The sequence below is a fragment of the Nerophis ophidion genome, linkage group LG28 (assembly GCF_033978795.1).
Source record: "Nerophis ophidion isolate RoL-2023_Sa linkage group LG28, RoL_Noph_v1.0, whole genome shotgun sequence".
Classification (NCBI taxonomy): Eukaryota; Metazoa; Chordata; class Actinopteri; order Syngnathiformes; family Syngnathidae; genus Nerophis; species Nerophis ophidion.
The window spans coordinates 33,326,298-33,346,176 of record NC_084638.1 but is presented as its reverse complement, the minus strand read 5'-3'; the positions used below and the strand labels follow the sequence as shown (position 1 = coordinate 33,346,176).

At 41.1% G+C, this 19,879-nt stretch overlaps 1 protein-coding gene across 6 annotated transcripts in view; it reads right to left on the bottom strand.

Annotated features, from left to right (window-relative positions):
• chd7 (chromodomain helicase DNA binding protein 7) overlaps positions 1-19,879 on the bottom strand; it is a 116,746-nt gene that overhangs the window by 91,387 nt on the left and 5,480 nt on the right. Inside the window, exon 2 of one of the 6 annotated variants that reach the window (XM_061890611.1) lies at positions 19,787-19,873. The exons of 4 other annotated variants lie outside the window; for them this stretch is intronic. The gene's annotated coding sequence lies outside the window, so the exon portion shown is untranslated. Of the gene's footprint in view, positions 1-13,240; positions 13,338-19,786; positions 19,874-19,879 lie in introns of all 6 variants that reach the window. One more of the 6 variants, XM_061890610.1, reaches the window with a different exon arrangement.

Here is a 19,879-nt window from a genome sequence, read left to right as displayed (position 1 = left end):
AGTCCAACTGTGCTACACTTGACATCAAGTAAAATATGGTGAAAAGGAAAAAAGTGATGATGTGGAAGTGAGAAAGTTAACAGTGTGAATGTTTTCCATCAAACATCTGCACAGCCAACGGAGGCAAAAAGTCATGAAGATACGAACCAGCACCGGTGTGGAGAGCTCACACCAGTCAGGGTCGACAGAATTAGTTGAACGCTCAGTGTGCCAAATCTCATTAAAGGATGAGGCATTGAGTACAAGGGCCATTGTGGCACCTGTGCCAGTGGTTCCCATACCTTCATTCATTAAAGGATGAGGCATTGAGCACAAGGGCCATTGTGGCACCTGTGCCAGTGGTTCCCATACCTTCATTCATTAAAGGATGAGGCATTGAGCACAAGGGCCATCGTGGCACCTGTGTCAGTGGTTCCCATACCTTCATTCATTAAAGGATGAGGCATTGAGTACAAGGGCCACCGTGGCACCTGTGCCAGTGGTTCCCATACCTTCATTCATTAAAGGATGAGGCATTGAGTACAAGAGCCATCGTGGCACCTGTGCCAGTGGTTCATTCATTCATTAAAGGATGAGGCATTGAGTACAAGGGCCATCGTGGCACCTGTGCCAGTGGTTCCCATACCTTCATTCATTAAAGGATGAGGCATTGAGTACAAGGGTCAACATGGCACCTGTGCCAGTGGTTCCCATACCTTCATTCATTAAAGGATGAGGCATTGAGTACAAGGGCCAACGTGGCACCTGTGTCAGTGGTTCCCATACCTTCATTCATTAAAGGATGAGGCATTGAGTACAAGGGCCACCGTGGCACCTGTGCCAGTGGTTCCCATACCTTCATTCATTAAAGGATGAGGCATTGAGTACAAGAGCCATCGTGGCACCTGTGCCAGTGGTTCATTCATTCATTAAAGGATGAGGCATTGAGTACAAGGGCCATCGTGGCACCTGTGCCAGTGGTTCCCATACCTTCATTCATTAAAGGATGAGGCATTGAGTACAAGGGTCAACATGGCACCTGTGCCAGTGGTTCCCATACCTTCATTCATTAAAGGATGAGGCATTGAGTACAAGGGCCAACGTGGCACCTTGTGCTCAATGCACTGTGTTACATCTTTCAATCAATCAATGTTTATTTATATAGCCCCAAATCACAAATGTCTCAAAGGACTGCACAAATCATTACGACTACAACATCCTCGGAAGAACCCACAAAAGGGCAAGGAAAACTCACACCCAGTGGGCAGGGAGAATTCACATCCAGTGGGACGCCAGTGACAATGCTGACTATGAGAAACCTTGGAGAGGACCTCAGATGTGGGCAACCCCCCCCCTCTAGGGGACCGAAAGCAATGGATGTGGAGCGGGTCTAACATGATACTGTGAAAGTTCAATCCATAGTGGCTCCAACACAGCCGCGAGAGTTCAGTTCAAAGCGGATCCAAGACAGCAGCGAGAGTCCCGTCCACAGGAAACCATCTCAGAGGGGGGGTTGCCCAGCACTTGTGTTTGCCACAGCTGGGTATGAAAGGTGCTATATAAAATAGTACATTTGATTTCACATGAAGCCAAAATAAAGTAATATAATGTGTTGTAGCTCACAGAAGAAGGTCTGAAGCTATTTCTAATGGGAAAGCCAAACTTATAACAACCGGCCCAACTCCAACATGTTTACCTGCCGTGCACACAATTCCGTCTCCGTTGTTCCGCAAACACACAACAACACTTCCTCATTCTCCGCCAATCTGCGTTCATTAACGATGTGTTTGTGATCACGGGAAAAATGAACATCAGCTCAAAACCACACAAACACAAAACATTAACACCAGCAGGTGGTTACAGTAAGATTTGATACATATATTTTATTTGCACTAAAGATGCAGCCAAAATTTGTCCACCCGAAAAAAACGTTGCGCTGTTACGTTCATACAAAAATGTGTGTTTAATGTGTGTTTAATGTGTGTTATAGACGGAGACCGTTTGCAAGAATTCACTCTTTTGCATGTCTTTCTGCAGCTGCCAGCATTTGTACTACTGATAACTGCTGTAAAACTCCCGACTGTTACTTTTACCGTACTAACTTTAAAAAGTCGAAAAACTTTCACAATTGCACTTTGATACGAATGGACAGACTGGCCCTAAGTAGCGAGCTAGCTTTAATGCTAACATGTAAACAACAGACATTAAGGCCTTCCCCCATCATGACACATCCTAAACTTCTACAAACACATTGTGTCTAAACAAGTCACCCACTAAACAAAGGAGCACCAAGTTATCGATCAACTGGACAAGTTGGAACAGACGGGCACACACATGAACTTCCTTCAACGGGAATTAAACTCATATGGCTTCACATAAACCGGAAGTGAAACAACTGAACAAATTGAGGGTCTCCCACTGCCGCCTTAAAGACGAAGCTATTTTATTGATATTGGTTGTGCTATTTATTCAAGTGAAAAATTCCCTTAGAGTATATTTGATTGTTTTACTATTTAACTTGGTATTCAAAAGTTTACATTACAATGTTAAAATATACAAGTCAATTGAATTTGGAAGGGTATACTTCCATTATTATGTATAGTTATGATAGTAAATAATGTCAATAATTCAATGTATATACTATGATGATTAACTTGTGTGATGACTGTATTATGTTGATAGTATATATTTGTACCATGAATTGATGAAGGTGGACCCCGACTTAAACAAGTTGAAAAACTTATTGGGGTGTTACCATTTAGTGGTCAATTGTACAAAATATGTACTGTACTGTGCAATCTACTAATAAAAGTCTCAATCAATCAATGACATCAGTGGTTAATTTGCTCTCATAAAATAATGGCAATAATATCCTTTATTGGCAATTTGCAGGTCAATAAATGGTTGAGCAAAATGTGTTGTCGGGCCATACTTCCCAATATGGATTCAAAAAGCACTAAGTTTTGAGGATTGCAAAAGAAATAGTTGACAAGTGAGCATAAACTGTGAAATCATTCCAAAGTCCCAGCCCTCAAGTCTGTGGGTATGGTACACACTCCTTGTAGCAGACGGACAGGTGGACCACAAACTGCCAGAACCAAAATGCTTGCACTCTTCCTTCTTAATCTTCCACGCACAAATGTTGGACTTTGACTGCACAAAATCCTTGAAAGTGCCACAAATGTGCCAGGACTGAGACCAGATCTCCTTTTAAAACTGTATTGTTTGTTGTTAAATCCCTTAGACATGTTTTAATTCTACAGCCCATAAAGTCTGTGAGGTCCCAAAGACCTGCTTACAGTCCAGGGACTGTGGCTCCAAAACTTTGTAGCCATATCCTTCTGGTTATCCTGATGTCTCCATCTTTAACTCACGTCTCAAAACTTACTTTTAAACCTCAACACTTGTGTGATCTTAGTCTATTTTTGTCTTCTCTTTTACACCTGACTGTTCTGAGTTGTATCCTGCATTCGAATGTGTGTTCAACTGCTTTGTTTGCAAATGTGCTCCATGAACAAGGTGGACTCTGCAGCATGTCTGCATGTTCACATTAGACGTGGCATTTTTGAACCACTACATGAACAAGATCCCATTTGACATCCTACTCAAAAAGGATTACTGTCACTTCTGTTAAACATGAGGACTTCACTAATGATAGAAACACTGCATTGAAGCGGACCCTTCCAAAAACAAACTAAAATACACAATCTGATAGACAAATACATAAATGATAAATAGGTTGTACTTGTTTAGCGCTTTTCTACCTTCAAGGTACTCAAAGCGCTTTGACACTACTTCCACATTCACACACTGATGGAGGGAGCTGCCATGCAAGGCGCTAACCAGCACCCATCAGGAGCAAGGGTGAAGTGTCTTGCTCAGGACACAAAGGACGTGACGAGGTTGGTACGAGGTGGGGATTGAACCAGGGACCCTCGGGTTGCGCACGGCCACTCTCCCACTGCGCCACCCCGTCCACAAGTTGAAATACCAAAAAAGGATAAAATGCCTGAAAGATATTTATTGACGGTTGACAAAATCATCCTATTTTCTGTAATGAAGAGCACACCAGTATATAAACTCACCCACTAAATGTTACAAGAAAAATATAGTTTCCATATATTAGCCGCACTGGACTATTAGCTGCAGATATACACGTTGCAAAATGATTTTTTTTTTTCACAGAAATATTTTGTAAATGGTTATTTACAAACCTTAATTGTTTCCAAAGGGTGTCTGCAACACGGCAGCTCAAACAAAACAGAAGTCATGGTCATGGACTCACTAGCCCAATATCCAACAGACTCAACTCCATGGTGACGTTTTACATTTCTTTTAAATTTACCAAGGAATTTGTGAACGTGAAACAATACAAAAAGAATAACATTGCAAGCTAATAATACTAACAGATGATTGTAAATGTGTTATCATATTAGCTCATGCTAATGACGTTATCTTCTTTACATTACGATAGCGTGTGCAAATATGCATGAAAACACTCCTACAGACATCACACATGGGACACTTCAGTAAGTAGCAATTGTTTTAGTTATATTGTAAAACTTACAAACATTTGCAGAAAAGAACGATGAATCTTTGAGCAGAAACACCACATGGACTATAAGTCACAGATATATACGTTGTGGAATTAGTTACACACAGAAATATTCTGTAAATGTTTAGTTACATACCTTAATTTCTTTCAAACTGTAACACGGCAGTAAAACTGCTGATCAAACAAAAAAGAAGTGATGGTCATGGACCCACTAGCAGCTCAAGCTAGCTCTCCAAATAAAACAGACTCAACAATTCCATGGTGACGTTTCGGTGAGGAATTTATGAAACTGAAACAATAAAAAAAGAATTCCATTGTAATGAAATAAAACTAATAAATGTAAAGTAATTAACGTGTTAGCATATTAGCCAATGCTGACGACGCTAGCTGCATTGCGTTACAATAGCACGCACAAGTATGCATGAAAACAAACATCACATATGGGACGGTTTAGTACGTAAGAATTGTTGTAATGTATTGTAAAACTACCTCAGCTGCATTCGGGCGGTAGGCAGGGTCCCTCCAAAAAGGGACAAGCGGTAGAAAATGGGTGGATGGATGGTATTGTATTTATTGTAAAATGTACAAACGGTGGTTGGAGCGATAAAGGGAGAATCCATACGAGTAGCAATAGTATGGAAGGCTAGAAGATGGAACGGTATGCCGGTTAAAAAACAAACAAAAGCACTGCCGGTAAATGGAAGGACACTGCAGCACTTGCAACGAGCAAACTTGTCCAAAAGATGGCGCCATAGCAAAAACAATAAAACACCTTTGTCAGTGATTTTGCTTGTTTTTTTATTTAAATGTTTTCATTATATCCGCCAGCGAAGAATAATCCATGAATTAGCTGCTCCAATTTGTAAGCCACAGGGTTCAAAGTGTAGGGAAAAAGTAGCCGTTTTACCGTAAAAAACTGGCTAAAATAAAAAACGTTCTGTCTAAATCAACACTGAACAAATTTAACCTCTTCCAGAAAAAAATCAACAGACCTCAAATTCATTTTCTGCGGGAAGCGATAAGAGCGAACAGCGAGTCATCTGTGCTGTCAACAGTTTGTGAGCGGCCTCCAGCCAGACTACAGGAAATCTCTGCCATGTCAACACCATGTTTCCTCCGAGACAAACAAAACCAAGTCATATCTAAGTCGGCCCAGCACAGTAGCGAGTGCATCTCCCATTACCACTTGCATTCAGACCTTTGTTCCCAAATGGAGGGCATCATGCAGGATCTGTGTGTAATTATGTGGCTTTGGGGCTGGGATTTAAGGCCCGGAAGGAAGCCAGAGTGAGAGGGGGGAGGGTTGAAGAGAGCAAGAAGCAGTCAAGCAGGGGGAAATCTGCTTATTTTACACATGGCTGCCTGGTTAATGGCCAGTGGGTCTGTCTACGTGTGGAAAAGGTCCTCACCGTGTGGAAGGGAAAACCACTGGCCAGATATCACTCCCACAGTCCAGACCACAGACACTGGACATCACACCTGCTCAAATTACCATTAAGATTTTCAATACGGCCCGCCGGACATTAAATTATGATAAATGGGTTGTACTTGTATAACGCTTTTCTACCTTCAAGGTACTCAGAGCGCTTTGACACTACTTCCACATTCACACACTGATGGAGGGAGCTGCCATGCAAGGCGCCAAACAGCACCCATCAGGAGCAAGGGTGAAGTGTCTTGCTCAGGACACAATGGACGTGATGAGGTTGGTACTAGGTGGGGATTGAATCAGAGACCCTCGGGTTGCGCACGGCCACTCTCCCACTGCGCCATGCCGTCCCGTCCTGTTCTACATCATTTTTTAGACCTTTAACACCAAAACTGTAGCCATCACGATGATGTAAAGTGCTGTTTTTAAATGTGCACAAGTCATCAACTGTACAAAGTATTTCAATGGTCGGAATCTGCACTTTTGGGCGTTACAGGAGTTATTACTGTAATCTACGTCACCGCAGCTCAGACCGGGAACAAAGCAGAGTGGGCGGGGTTTGTTTCCAGAGCAGCCAGCCCACAACACGTGTGGTAGAAACAGATTTTTACATAACATATCATCCATCCATCCATTTTCAACCACTTGTCCCTTTTGGCGTCGCGGGGGGTGTTGGAGCCTATCTCAGCTGCATTCGGGTGGAAGGCGGGGTACACCCTGGACAATTCGCCACCTCATATTGTAGGTGTTTATCACAATTTGCATTCAGTTTTCTTTACATTTTTGTAGAGTTTTGCTTGATTGTAAAAGTTGCACAACTATGGAAGAGCTGGTCCGAGAAGTACAAGATGTTCATATATTGTGAATATTCAGGCTTTTATTGTTCATAGTTAATATTGTAAATGCCAGCCTTTATTTTCATGTACATTTTGGGTCTACCATTCAGTAAAAAAACTAAAATTCTATTCCGTTTTTTTTAGGTGGTCTGTCCTAACCTTTTTAGAAGTCCATGGGACATTGTGACTTTTGGTATTAGTGCTCCTGAAACAAAGGGAGCCAAACACACACTGTACAGCACATTTTTACAGCTAAATGTGTACATATATGTACAAACACACACACTGGCCACATAGTACCAATGAAAACAGGTATCGATAAGTAATATATCGACATCTGCATCGATAAAACCCTAACGATATACATCACTAGTCTTATCCTGGTAGGATGGGACGGGCAGTAAGTAATATGTCTGCGGCCACAACCTACATACGGAAGCCATTGAAGGTATGGAAACTTTTCAGCCAAAACACGTCAAAGACAGAAATAACTTGCTCAGTCTGCAGATGGTTAGTGAGGGACGGAGTTGTGTGAAAACTACCTTCAACTATCATTTTAACCAAAGTCCATCGGCTTAATTTGGTCTAATACGTGTACTGGTTTTTAGAATATTAAAATTGGCGATTTTCCTATTGTAGTTTTAATATTGTTTATATTTACGCAGTGTAAAGAAAATAAGTGGTAAAACTGATGGCTTTGAACGGTCTGCTTTTAAATAGACAACATCTAAATAGGTGTTTTATATTTGTAGCAGCACAATTTATAAACTAGTATTTCTGGATGATGTAGTCATCCTTACTTTGAAACATGCACATGCCCAAACAAATCCCAAGCTGAATTTAAATTATGAATAGATGTGAGCTTCATAAACCAATTAGTAGATTAATTGTTGAGAGTGTTGAAATAGTTGCTGCACTGGTCTGAAAGCGCACAGTTGTGTCTGACAGAACAACATATGCTACTTCCTCCCCCACAAGTCACCTCACCTTCCTCCAGAAAGGCTGGAGCTGCCACAAAGTAAGAGGCAACATCAAAAGGTACATATCAGCCCAAACATTTTGAAAGGTCACAGCCATATCAGATTCTAACCTGTGCTGGATATGAGGAAGGAAGAAAAAGGATATTTAGCAGAAGGCCAAGAAACCTGAACAGAGAGTAACAGATTAGACGGTGTATCATTGCAGACTAATTTATGATGACTATTGGATGCCAATAAGCACTGATTCTTCTATTCCTACTCAGCCTATCTCCTGGAAGATTGTCCACATTGCAGACTAGTGGCTTAGAAAATATGAAATTACATTTTTTTTAGTAACCATCTGCATATTTTCTTCCGATTGGCACAACTGAATGAGAGTTAGATTTAAAAGTATTTTGAGATAAGCGCAGACTTGCGTTTTTCCATTTGAGTTACAGGACTCCCGATCACTAGTGGGTGTCAGAATAAACTCTGCAAACATTCTGCTCAATGTTGTTGTTGTATGTTATTGTCATGCTGACTATTGGTCGCACTCTGGGTGTGGGTGGAGCTAGCTGGCACAGCACATAATTATGCAGCCGTGTTAGCTGGGCGGTATAACTCGGTTGGTAGAGTGGCCGTGCCAGCAACTTGAGGGTTGCAGGTTCCATCCCCGCTTCCACCATCTTAGTCACAGCCGTTGTGTCCTTGGGCAAAACACTTAACCCACCTGCTCCCAGTGCCACCCACACTGGTTTAAATGTAACTTTGATATTGGGTTTCACTATGTAAAGCGCTTTGAGTCACTAGAGAAAAGCACTATATAAATATAATTCACTTTACTGGTTGATGCACGCCAAACGCAATGCTCTGTGCTGCATGGTGAAAGTCTAGTTCTTCCTAGTACTCTTGGTCCGTGCCAACACAGCCGGTCTTAATCGTTAGCATTAGCTTCTAGCTGGGAGTAGTGCTGTGAAAATATATAAAAAAGTAAAGGTGCAGCCCAGACATTTAACAAGGAGGCACAGACAGATTCATAAAGAAGTTTCAGCAGAAATATATGACACATACACTGCAAAACATTAACAAAATCTATGTCACATGAAGTGTTTCTGAAGTCATAACTTTGTGACATGAACCCCCTCCCCACATTAATGTAAAAAAACTTCTGTTTTTTGAGATCATTACAAAACCAAAAGCAGTTTGGCCAATGAAGATAAAGTCCAACAAACTAGTGTTGTTCTGCTAGGCCAAAACACTAAAATAGGAGTGATACCTCTCACATCTAATACACAAGCTTGATATGAAGCGGAGCCGGCTTTCTAAATGTTGTTCTCGCCGACGGTCACCCAAAATGGTGATGAAAAGTCCATTGTGGACTACGACGACGCTATCCAGGAAGGTACATCGTTTTGTTTTCACGCGAGTCATAGAAGACGAGGAAACAAACATCAGGTGGATTTAAACATAAACCACACATTGGTGAAAATCCACAACTACTGTACTTTCAGAATCCTAACAGCCATTTCAAGCTGGCCTTTCCGCAGCGTCACAGCCAATGACCTTGCAGAGTCACCTTAAAACCTCTGTCTGTCCCTCACGTACATTCCACAGACTTCTCAGTTCGCTTTATGCTCACCCAAAAGCTATTTTTATTGACCAATAGCAACAATCACACATTGTGCGGTCACATCCATCCATTTTCTACCACTTATTCCCTTTGGGGTCGCTGGCGCCTATCTCAGCTACAATCGGGCAGAGGCAGTGTACACCCTGGACAAGTCACCACCTCATCGCAGGGCCAACACAGATAGACAGACAACATTCACACACTAGGGACCATTTAGTGTTGCCAATCAACCTATCCACAGGTGCATGTCTTTGGATGTGGGAGGGGCCTATCCCCAGGTGCATGTCTTTGGAGGTGGGAGGAAGCCAAAGTACCCAGAAGGAACCCACGCATTCACGGGGAGGACATGCATACTCCACACAGAAAGATCTCGAGCCGGGGATTGAACCCCAGACTACTCAGGACCTTCGTGTTGTGAAGCAGACGCACTAACCCCTCTGCCACCGTGAAGCCCGTGCAGTCACATCTAGTTGGTAAATGCAAAATAGACATTTCCTCATCCATGTATGCATCTATAATATATTTGCTGCCATTACTGCCTCAATCCCCTCCTAACAGGATGTTGACTCTATCGGCAGGCAGCTCTTAACCTTTCAACAGCAGCAGTGTCCCAGTCATGGAGAGCAAGGGGAGAGATGGACCACTCAAGTCCTGGCCATATATATTCACCAAAACATTCTGTAGCTTTGCCTCAAGTCCCTGGTCAGTGGGAGAGGCCAGCTTGAAATGCATGCACACATATGGCTAATGGGATATAGTTGAGGTCAGGCATGCACGTGCCCACACAGGACAGTTCTATATATATGACAGACATAACACTTGGTCCAAAAGGTCTTTCCTGCTAAAGAAAGACTGACATGGCAGGAAATGAGGACGTGGTAGAAGAGCGATGACATTTGGCAGGGAATGTCACCACAGTATTTCAAGTCCCCCACTAACCTTTTGGTTGGATAGTAGGGGGAATATGGTGGCAACAGCCGTGCAAGCAAGGAGAGAGAAGATACTAATGAGGAGAGGGAAAGACATGAGAAGAGAGTGTGCATGAGGGATGGTTGAGGTGCTGGGTAAATGTGGTGCGAAGACCACAAAATAGCCATCAAAACAAACATTCACAAATCAAACCACCTCTTAACACTAAATTATGTGCGATAGGATTATAATTTAATTTCAACACCAATTTTACATTTTTCTACAACTCTGACAATAGTTGGAAGAATTGAAAGACAGTTACATCTGCTGACCGCCAACAAAAGCTTGACTGGGCCAGAACATACCCAGACATCCATGAAGAACATACCTAAGCTGTGGTCAGGTTTTAGGAACAGTGAGTCTCCAGTTGCAGTACTTTACACAAGCTAGGTGATTGGATACATTTAAGTCCCTCACCGTGATCAGCTGTGAGCATTTATTAACCCATCAAACATGGATGTGCACCTTCTCCCGCTGCACTGCCAGTAACAAGGTTCAGCAGAAGTAAATGATATACTGTACACAGAATGACTCAACTTGGAGCTTAAAACGCAGCAAACCAATAAACGAGGGGCCCATGATTCCGTGTTAATGCAATTGTGAATGGAATCACAAAGTTGGCCAACACAGTTGCATCCAATCAAGCAAGTGTCACAGAAATTGGTATCATTTGACTGACATGCTGTCTTTGTCTCGGAAAAATGTGGCTTACGGGGGACAGTGCACTTCACACGCACCCCCATGGAGCCAGGCCGGCCGGGGGCCAGCACTCTAGCAGGTGGCCCTTCAGGATGCTGTCACTCACACCTCAAACACACCTGGGTGAAAAAGCCTGGAAACTTCCCAACAGTTGCCTAATGTAATGAATATTACTGTAAGATAATAAATCCCCTGTGTTATTAGTGCATAATTGTATATTTACATGTGTATCCACAATGGAAGACTGCATATGTCAGACCTGAACATGCCTGCTAAGTAGAAATGATTACACATTCCTACTAAGTTTTATTTTTCTTGCCAAAAACGTGTGGCTGAAAACCTTGTCATCTATCTAGTCATTCACATCTATAGCTGCAATAGTTGCCTGCATGGACAGCATTTTCTCTCCTCACCCATTAAATGATGCTCAATTCTTCTTCTTAGCTGTTAGACTCCACTGTAACACACTTCTAGTTAGACTTTTCTGTTGCTGTACAAAGCATTTCTTCTTTTTCTGTTTCACCACTTCACATTCAAATTAGCCTAGCGCCACAGTTAGCATGTTCTCCTCTCCTCCTCCCACCGTGTGATTTGCATTTTCAACGCAAGTACATTTTTGACACTTGGAAATGGTCCATGCACGCTCCAAAGATGTTGCATCGGCTAACCCCAAACACTGGTGGTGAAATAACTGTGTCCTTGTGCATAAACTTAACACATTTATTGTCACTGTGCTTTTTAAATTCAACTTCTTTACTCTGTATATCATCATTTAGAACTCATCCCTAGGTTTTTATAGTTTTTAATAGATGTTTTCACCCTTGCAAGTTAAAAAACACACACAAAAAAAAAAAAATCACAATATGAATCCAAATGTTGATCATATCTTATGCCATACTGCATACTTACAACCCATACATACTGCATACATATAACCCATACATACTGTATACCTACAACCCATACATACTGCATACATATAACCCATACATACTGTATACCTACAACCCATACATACTGCATACCTACAACCCATACATACTGCATACATATAACCCATACATACTGTATACCTACAACCCATACATACTGTATACCTACAATCCATACATACTGCATACATATAACCCATACATACTGTATACCTACAACCCATACATACTGTATACATATAACCCATACATACTGTATACATACAACCCATCCATACTGTATACATATAACCCATACATACTGTATACATACAACCCATCCATACTGCATACCTACGACCCATACATACTGCATACCAACAACCCATACATACTGCATACCTACGACCCATACATACTGCATACCTACAACCCATACATACTGCATACCTACAACCCATACATACTCTAAAAACAATGTGTGTACATAAGCGTTCCTCTGCTTCCAAAACAGTCCAGTCAAGCTGACAAAGAGCTCAAGTTAGATCTCATCGGACCACATCACATTTTCCCAAGCATTAACTTTCATTTAGGTTCTTTAAAGGGGAACATTATCACAATTTCAAAAGGGTTAAAAACAATAAAAATCAGTTCCCAGTGGCTTGTTGTATTTTTTGAAGTTTTTTTCTAAATGTTACCGGTCCCGGAATATCATTAAATAAAGCTTTAAAGTGCGTTATTTTCGCTATCTTCGAAACCACTGTCCATTTCCCTGTGACGTCATACAGTGCTGCCAATGTAAACAAACAATGGGAATACCACAGCAAGATATAGCGACATTAGCTCGGATTCAGACTCGGATTTCAGCGGCTTAAGCGATTCAACAGATTACGCATGTATTGAAACAGATGGTTGGAGTATGAAAGTATTGAAGAAGAAACTGAAGCTATTGACGCTATTCATAGCCAAAGCATGGCCGAATAGCTGCGTTAGCATCGCCGATAAAATGTGGGGACCAAACGATCAGGACTTTCACATTTTGTGATAATGGAGCAACTTAAATCCGTCGATTGGTAAGTGTTTTTTCCGCATTAAATGTGGGTGGAAGGAAACGTAATATAGTTGCAAATGCATCTGCAGGTTATCCATACATCTCTGTTCCATGTCTGCTTTAGCACCGCCGGTAAATAGCATGTTAGCATCGATTCGCTGGCAGTCACGCCGCGACCAAATATGTCTGATTAGCACATAAGTCAACATCAACAAAACTCACCTTTGTGATTTCGTTGACTTTATCATTGCAAATGCATCTGCAGGTTATCCATACATCTATGTGTCATGTCCGTCATCGCCGGTCAAATCTGGAGACACTCTGGCACATTCAATGGGGGTCTGGCGGCAGACACTTTGGCATCTTTGGTGCAACTTGAATCCCTCCCTGTTAGTGTTGTTACACCCTCCGACAACACACCCACGAGGCATGATGTCTCCAAGGTTCCAAAAAATAGTCGAAAAAAATGGAAAATAACAGAGCTGAGACCCATGTGTGTAATGTGTAGAAAATTAAAATGGCGGCTGTATTACCTCGGTGACGTCACTTTCTGACGTCATCGCCACCAGAGCAATAAACAGAAAGGCGTTTAATTCGCCAAAATTCACCCATTTAGAGTTCGGAAATCGGTTAAAAAAAAAAAGGTATTTTTTCTGCACCATCAAGGTATATATTGACGCTTACATAGGCCTGCTGATAATGTTCCCCTTTAAGGAATGCTTCCTACCTCACGAACAAGTATACACAGTGTGTGTGTGTGTGTGTAAACAGGTTCCTGGAGTACAAAAGCCACATCAAGTATTTACGAGGGTCAAAGTCGGGGTTAAAAATGATCCAATTCACCAGGCTCATGAACTAGGAATCATATTTAAGTTCTGCAGGATCTCTTCTTTGTTGCCTGGCTTAACCGAGACAAACATTGACCAAGTAGAAATGGCCACACTGGATAATGTCAATCTTACAACAACTAACGATTCATTTGATTGCGATTCCTGGGATGACAATTTGACGCACAAGTGTTCTGGATTGAGCACAATTCTTGATTTAGACTACGGTTGTACTGTACACCAGTACTAATAAAAGTACTATGATACTAATGATTTAAAAAAGGTACTATAATGCCTTTGAAAATACAGACAGGCTTACTTTTGTCCACCATGAGCCTGATGTCGCACGTCACGTGTTGCTAGCAGAAAGACAGGAGGTGTTTTGGCTTTAAAACTAAGGATAAAGGTGGAGCTACAGTCTAAACGCTGAAGCACCGCTCCGCAAGCATAGCTAGCTAGCATCTAACTTCCATCCACAGTCTTTTATCTACTTCTAAATCACTAATCCTTGCCGCGATGGCGACAAAGTTTCTTACAAGTATCACATTTGCAGAAGGAGGAATAGCTTAACATGTTTCACTACACACCGCACGAGGATGCAACAGTAAACCACCAACAGCAAGCTAGCGTTCTTGAATGTAAAATGGGTGGAGCTAGGGTTTCCCCTTAATGTAATTCACTGTATTTTTGTTACCACCACACCTTAAAAATAAGCTTCTATTTTTACTTTAAAACAAATTAAATATAATAGACTGTAGCTCCCAAAAGAAATCACACAATGTCTGACGCTATTTGTAACTTTTATTACCAATCTTATGATAACTAACAGCACAATTCCAACAGGTTTTACCTCCCATGCAAACACTTTTGTCTTGTGACTCTGCACTTTCCCGCCGGACACACAACAACACTTCCTCATTCTCCGCCAATCACCTTTCAGGCATGGACGGTGTGTTTGCAAACGTGGGAAAAACGGACATGAAATCCAAACCACACGAACATAAAACATTAACACCAGCCAGTTGTTACAGTATGAATTGATATATATACAGCTTATTTTTTTACACACCATTGACAAGCGATGTACTGAAAATTTGACCACCAAAAACCGCAATACGGAAACCGGACGTAATCAAAACGTCTGCAATGTGGACCTGCTTTTAATATATATTCCAAATAGAGCCGTGGAAAGCCATCTACAAAATGTGCAAATATTAAGCAAGAGTGACATCATGCTCGCTGCGGCACTATTCTTTGGTCAGGGACATGGAGGGACAGAAGTAGAAGTAGTACGCACCAGTACATTCTATAGTAACACCAGAAGAAGATGCCATATTTGTTGCTAGTTTTTAATTGAATAAACGTCATTAGTCAGTAAACACTTGAGAAAATCTCAAAATACATTGTAAAAATATGCAGCAACAATTGAAAACACGGCAAAACAATAAAATATGTTAATACTAATTAACAGATTTTTTTTTAAATGTAAGTATACATTTTTGAGCCTATCATTGCAAATTACTGGCAGTATAGGCATTGTTTATATTGACGTTATAAATTATATACATTAGGGCCAAGATAGAGCTTTTAATAACATTGTTAAATCGTCCATCCATCCATTTTCTACCGCTTATTCCCTTTCGGGGTCGCGGGGGGCACTGGCGCCTATCTCAGCTACAATCGGGCGGAAGGCGGGGTACACCCTGGACAAGTCGCCACCTCATCGCAGGGCCAACACAGATAGACAGACAACATTCACACTCACATTCACACACTAGGGCCAATTTAGTGTTGCCAATCAACCTATCCCCAGGTGCATGTCTTTGGAAGTGGGAGGAAGCCGGAGTACCCGGAGGGAACCCACGCATTCACGGGGAGAACATGCAAACTCCACACAGAAAGATCCCGAGCCTGGATTTGAACCCAGGACTGCAGGAACCTCGTATTGTGAGGCAGACGCACTAACCCCTCTGCCACCGTGAAGCCCTTGTTAAATCGTGATAAAGCAAATTTGACGCGACAAGTGAGCAAAGGTGTCCCTTAACACAATGCAGCATTCCTGCAAATTGCAAACTGTCCCTCCACAGTGCAAAGCCACTTCTAAGTTATAAACAAACAATAAAAAACAGTTTCTTACAAGTTACATCATCGCTGAAGGACGAGGAATAGCTAAACATGCTACATGAGACCCAGTAGGAGGACATGTGAAGCGCAAGCTACGGTAATTGGTTACTTCATATAATTTATATAGCAAATAATATATTGTGATGTATAACGTTATGGCAGAGAGCTGCAAAATAGACTTAAAGCCATAACGTCCATCAATGATGCAGGCTTGTGTGTCGTTCTAACAAGAATACTAGAGTGTAGACACAAATAAGGAAAATCTCCCCTCCTGCTTGCCAACGCCGAAACACTGGTGTAAACAAACATGGCGTCAATCCCACATTTCTTCAGAGGAAGACATCCTGCGTGCCACCCGCACAAATGCCCCGCAAACACTCTGCCAGGATAAAAACTAGTAATGCAGAAATCATTTCAACCACAGAACAATTTTGGACCAAAAGGCAAAAAAATGAATTTTTGGTTGAAATACTTTCATCCAGGTTGAAACAGGATGTTGTGGTGACATAAGCAAGACTTTGAGTGGGCAAGCTAAGGCTTTGCGATATGACTGAAAACTGTATCATAATGCAGGTGTTTTATACATCGGTCCATACCGACAATTAAGATTGTTATGACCTACCGAAAATAAGGATCAGGAGAAAAATATATTAAAACCATGTTTTAAATGTAACCTTGTGTCCCTCCCATTGCTCAGTGATGACTTCCTATGTCGTTGCTAGGTTACCAGAAGCGGGAGTGCAACATCGGGACAAGCCAACCTTCTAAATGAGAATGCAGACTTCGCTTTTCACAACTCACTCACAATTTTGTCACCCACTCTAAACTTTTTTTCCGCTGCTCGATTACCATTTTTGACTGCATATTTCACTACCTGCAGTTTTATAGTTTTATTTTTGGGGCCGTTTTGTTTCGTTTTGAATATTGTATCAGGAATATAAAATGGATTAGTAAACAGTTCTAAAATGTTCGCGTCGCCTCACTGAGAGATCCAACCAGCTCCTTTATTTTAGGGTTTTGCACACATTTTTATTAATATATTAAATGTGAAAAATAAAGTAACTCTTTATTACAAATGCACTATTTTTTTGAAGTTGAAGTGATAAACGCTTATTTGCTGAAACGAAAAGAAATGTAAATGTAAATTAAAGATGGATTTTTAATGGAATCGTAAGGTGCCCAAATCTTTGCACCTCTACTATTTAGCATGTAACGTGGAGAAAATGATCATAAACTGCACTAAATTGGGAATATTTCAGTTGAAATATTGGGAACAAGATGAGTCTATCAACACCGAGGAGTAGAGGTGAGAATATTTGGACACCTTACTATTTCATTCCAATGCAGGAGCTATGATACCATTCATTATTGAGGCATCTATAATTTATGTATATTGGTGCACTTTTACATTTATGTTCCTTTGACTAAATAAGCTTTTGTCATTTGCAACTTAAAAAAAATATTTTGTAATGAGAAAGTCGAATTAAATTGATGAAAAGTGTGCAAAATTGGAAGCTAAGTGGCCAATAAGAAAGGAGCTGGTAGGATCTCTGGGGGGGATGGCTGCTTGCAGTCAGACAAACTGTAAAACTGTTTATTGACAATAAATGCCCAATGTGTGTGACTACAACAAACCTGCAAGCACACAATCACTCGGCCAGCTCAGTGCAAACACTCTCAGAAAGTGTAGTTAAACACATGGCCAAACACATCCAATAATGTTAGAGAACTAGCATTTATTTCAAATGTGTGTTCATGTAGTCATGTCAGTGTTTGTCACATGAAACTGCCAAACTTCATTTTGTTTACTGTTAACACAGGGTTTAAACTGTACTGTTTATGTTTTAAGAAGGTCCTAAGTTGATTGGCAGTTAAGAAATGTACAACTCCACCTCTGCCGACATGTTCATTACTGAAGTGTCGATACTATTTAGCTATTTCACTTATTCTTATGCTTGGGTATTTCAGGCCCCCCTAAACCCCCTTAAAGGGGAACCACACTTTTACGGGGAATTTTGCCAATCATTCATAATCATGAGAAACAAGAAGACAAATGTTGTTATTTGGCTTATTAAGATGTAAAAATGGGCTGGTTCTAGTCGACTAGCAATGCAGCTAATAGGAGCAATCAATTCTGCCTTTAAATCATTCATAAACCGTCAACAATACTTTATTTAGGTTGTGTAACCTGTGTAATAACCAAACTGTAGCAACATTGTTATTGTAAGAGTGAACACCGAGGAACTCTTTCTAGCGTACATTAGCCAAAAAAGCTAACTACGGCAAGAGATAAGCTAGCTACTACGTCAGCACGGAACCCATTTGAGTTTGTAATCCACAACACTGTGATAGCACACCAATGTGTCCTGGGTGAAAGACATGATCATAGTACAGTATTATTTCAGGTTTTGTTCATAGACAAACAAGCTGCAACTTCCAAGCATTTCTTTTTAAGATCCCCCCAATAAAAGATGTGTGTTCTTGTCTCTCAGAATGATTGTGAACAACAGGCACAATTCCTACAAAGTGCAGTTTCCTTTTAGGATATATATGTATTGCTGTTGGTTGGCATCTTTATTCAAGTGCAACATGCTGCTAACAAAGTATATTTTATTTGTTTTCTTTAACTTGGAGATGCCAATGTTTGCATTCCAAATACAAGTTTCTTGCATTTGAAAGAGTATACAACTGTTATTGTTATGTTTCATTACATCAATGCTTGACTTGGTCCCATTAAATTAATTAACGGCAATAATATTGTTTATCAGCAATAATTCTTAGGTCAATATACCATCAAGCAATACTCTATCTGCCCGGGCCTAGATCTGACCCCGCAATCCCAATGTAGCCTTTTATAAATACAGTTGTGATCAAAAGTTTACATACACCTGTAAAGAACATAATGTCATGGCTGTCTTGATCATTTCTACAATCCTCATTTTTTCATTGTCCCATTTAAGGCAGCAGTTGCATTGGCAGCAAAACAGGCCCAGAGCATAATACTACCAGCACCATGCTTGACAGTAGGGAGGGTGTTCCTGGAATTAAAGGCATCACCTTCTCTCCTCCAAACATATTGCTGGGTATTGTGGCCAAACAGCTCCATTTTTGTTTCATCTGACCACAGAACTTTACTCCAGAAGGTCCTATCTTTGTTCATGTGATGTCAGATGAAAGAAAAATGGAGTTGTTTGGACACAATACCCAGCAATATGTTTGGAGGAGAGAAGGTGATGCCTTTAACCTAAGGAACACCATACCTACAGTCAAGCATGGTGGTGGTAGTATTATGCTCTGAGCCTGTTTTGCTGCCAATGGAACTGCTGCTTTAAATGGGACAATGAAAAAGGAGGATTAGCTAAAATCATCAGGGGGGAGGTTGGGTCTTGGGCACAGTTGGGTGTTCCAACAGGACAATGACCCCAAACACACCTCAAAAGTGGTCAAGGAATGGCTAAATCAGGTTAGAATTAAGGTTTTTTGACTTAAAGGTGTGGACAATGCTGAAGAAACAAGTACACATCAGAAAAGCAACACATTTAGCTGACCTGCAGCAATTTTGTGGTGAGAAAATGTGCACAGAAGCTTGTGGATGGCTAGCAAAAGCACCTTATTGCAGGTAAACTTGCCAAGGGACATGTAAGCAAATATTAAAGGCCTACTGAAATGAGATGTTCTTATTTAAAGGGGGATAGCAGGTCCATTCTATGTGTCATACTTCATCATATTGCCATATTTTTGCTGAAAGGATTTAGTAGAGAACATCGAGGATAAAGTTTGCAATTTTTGGTCGCTAATAAAAAAGCCTTGCCTGTACCGGAAGTAGCAGACGATGTGCGTGTGACATCACGGGTTGTGGAGCTCCTCACATCTGAACATTGTTTACAATCATGGCCACCAGCAGCTAGAG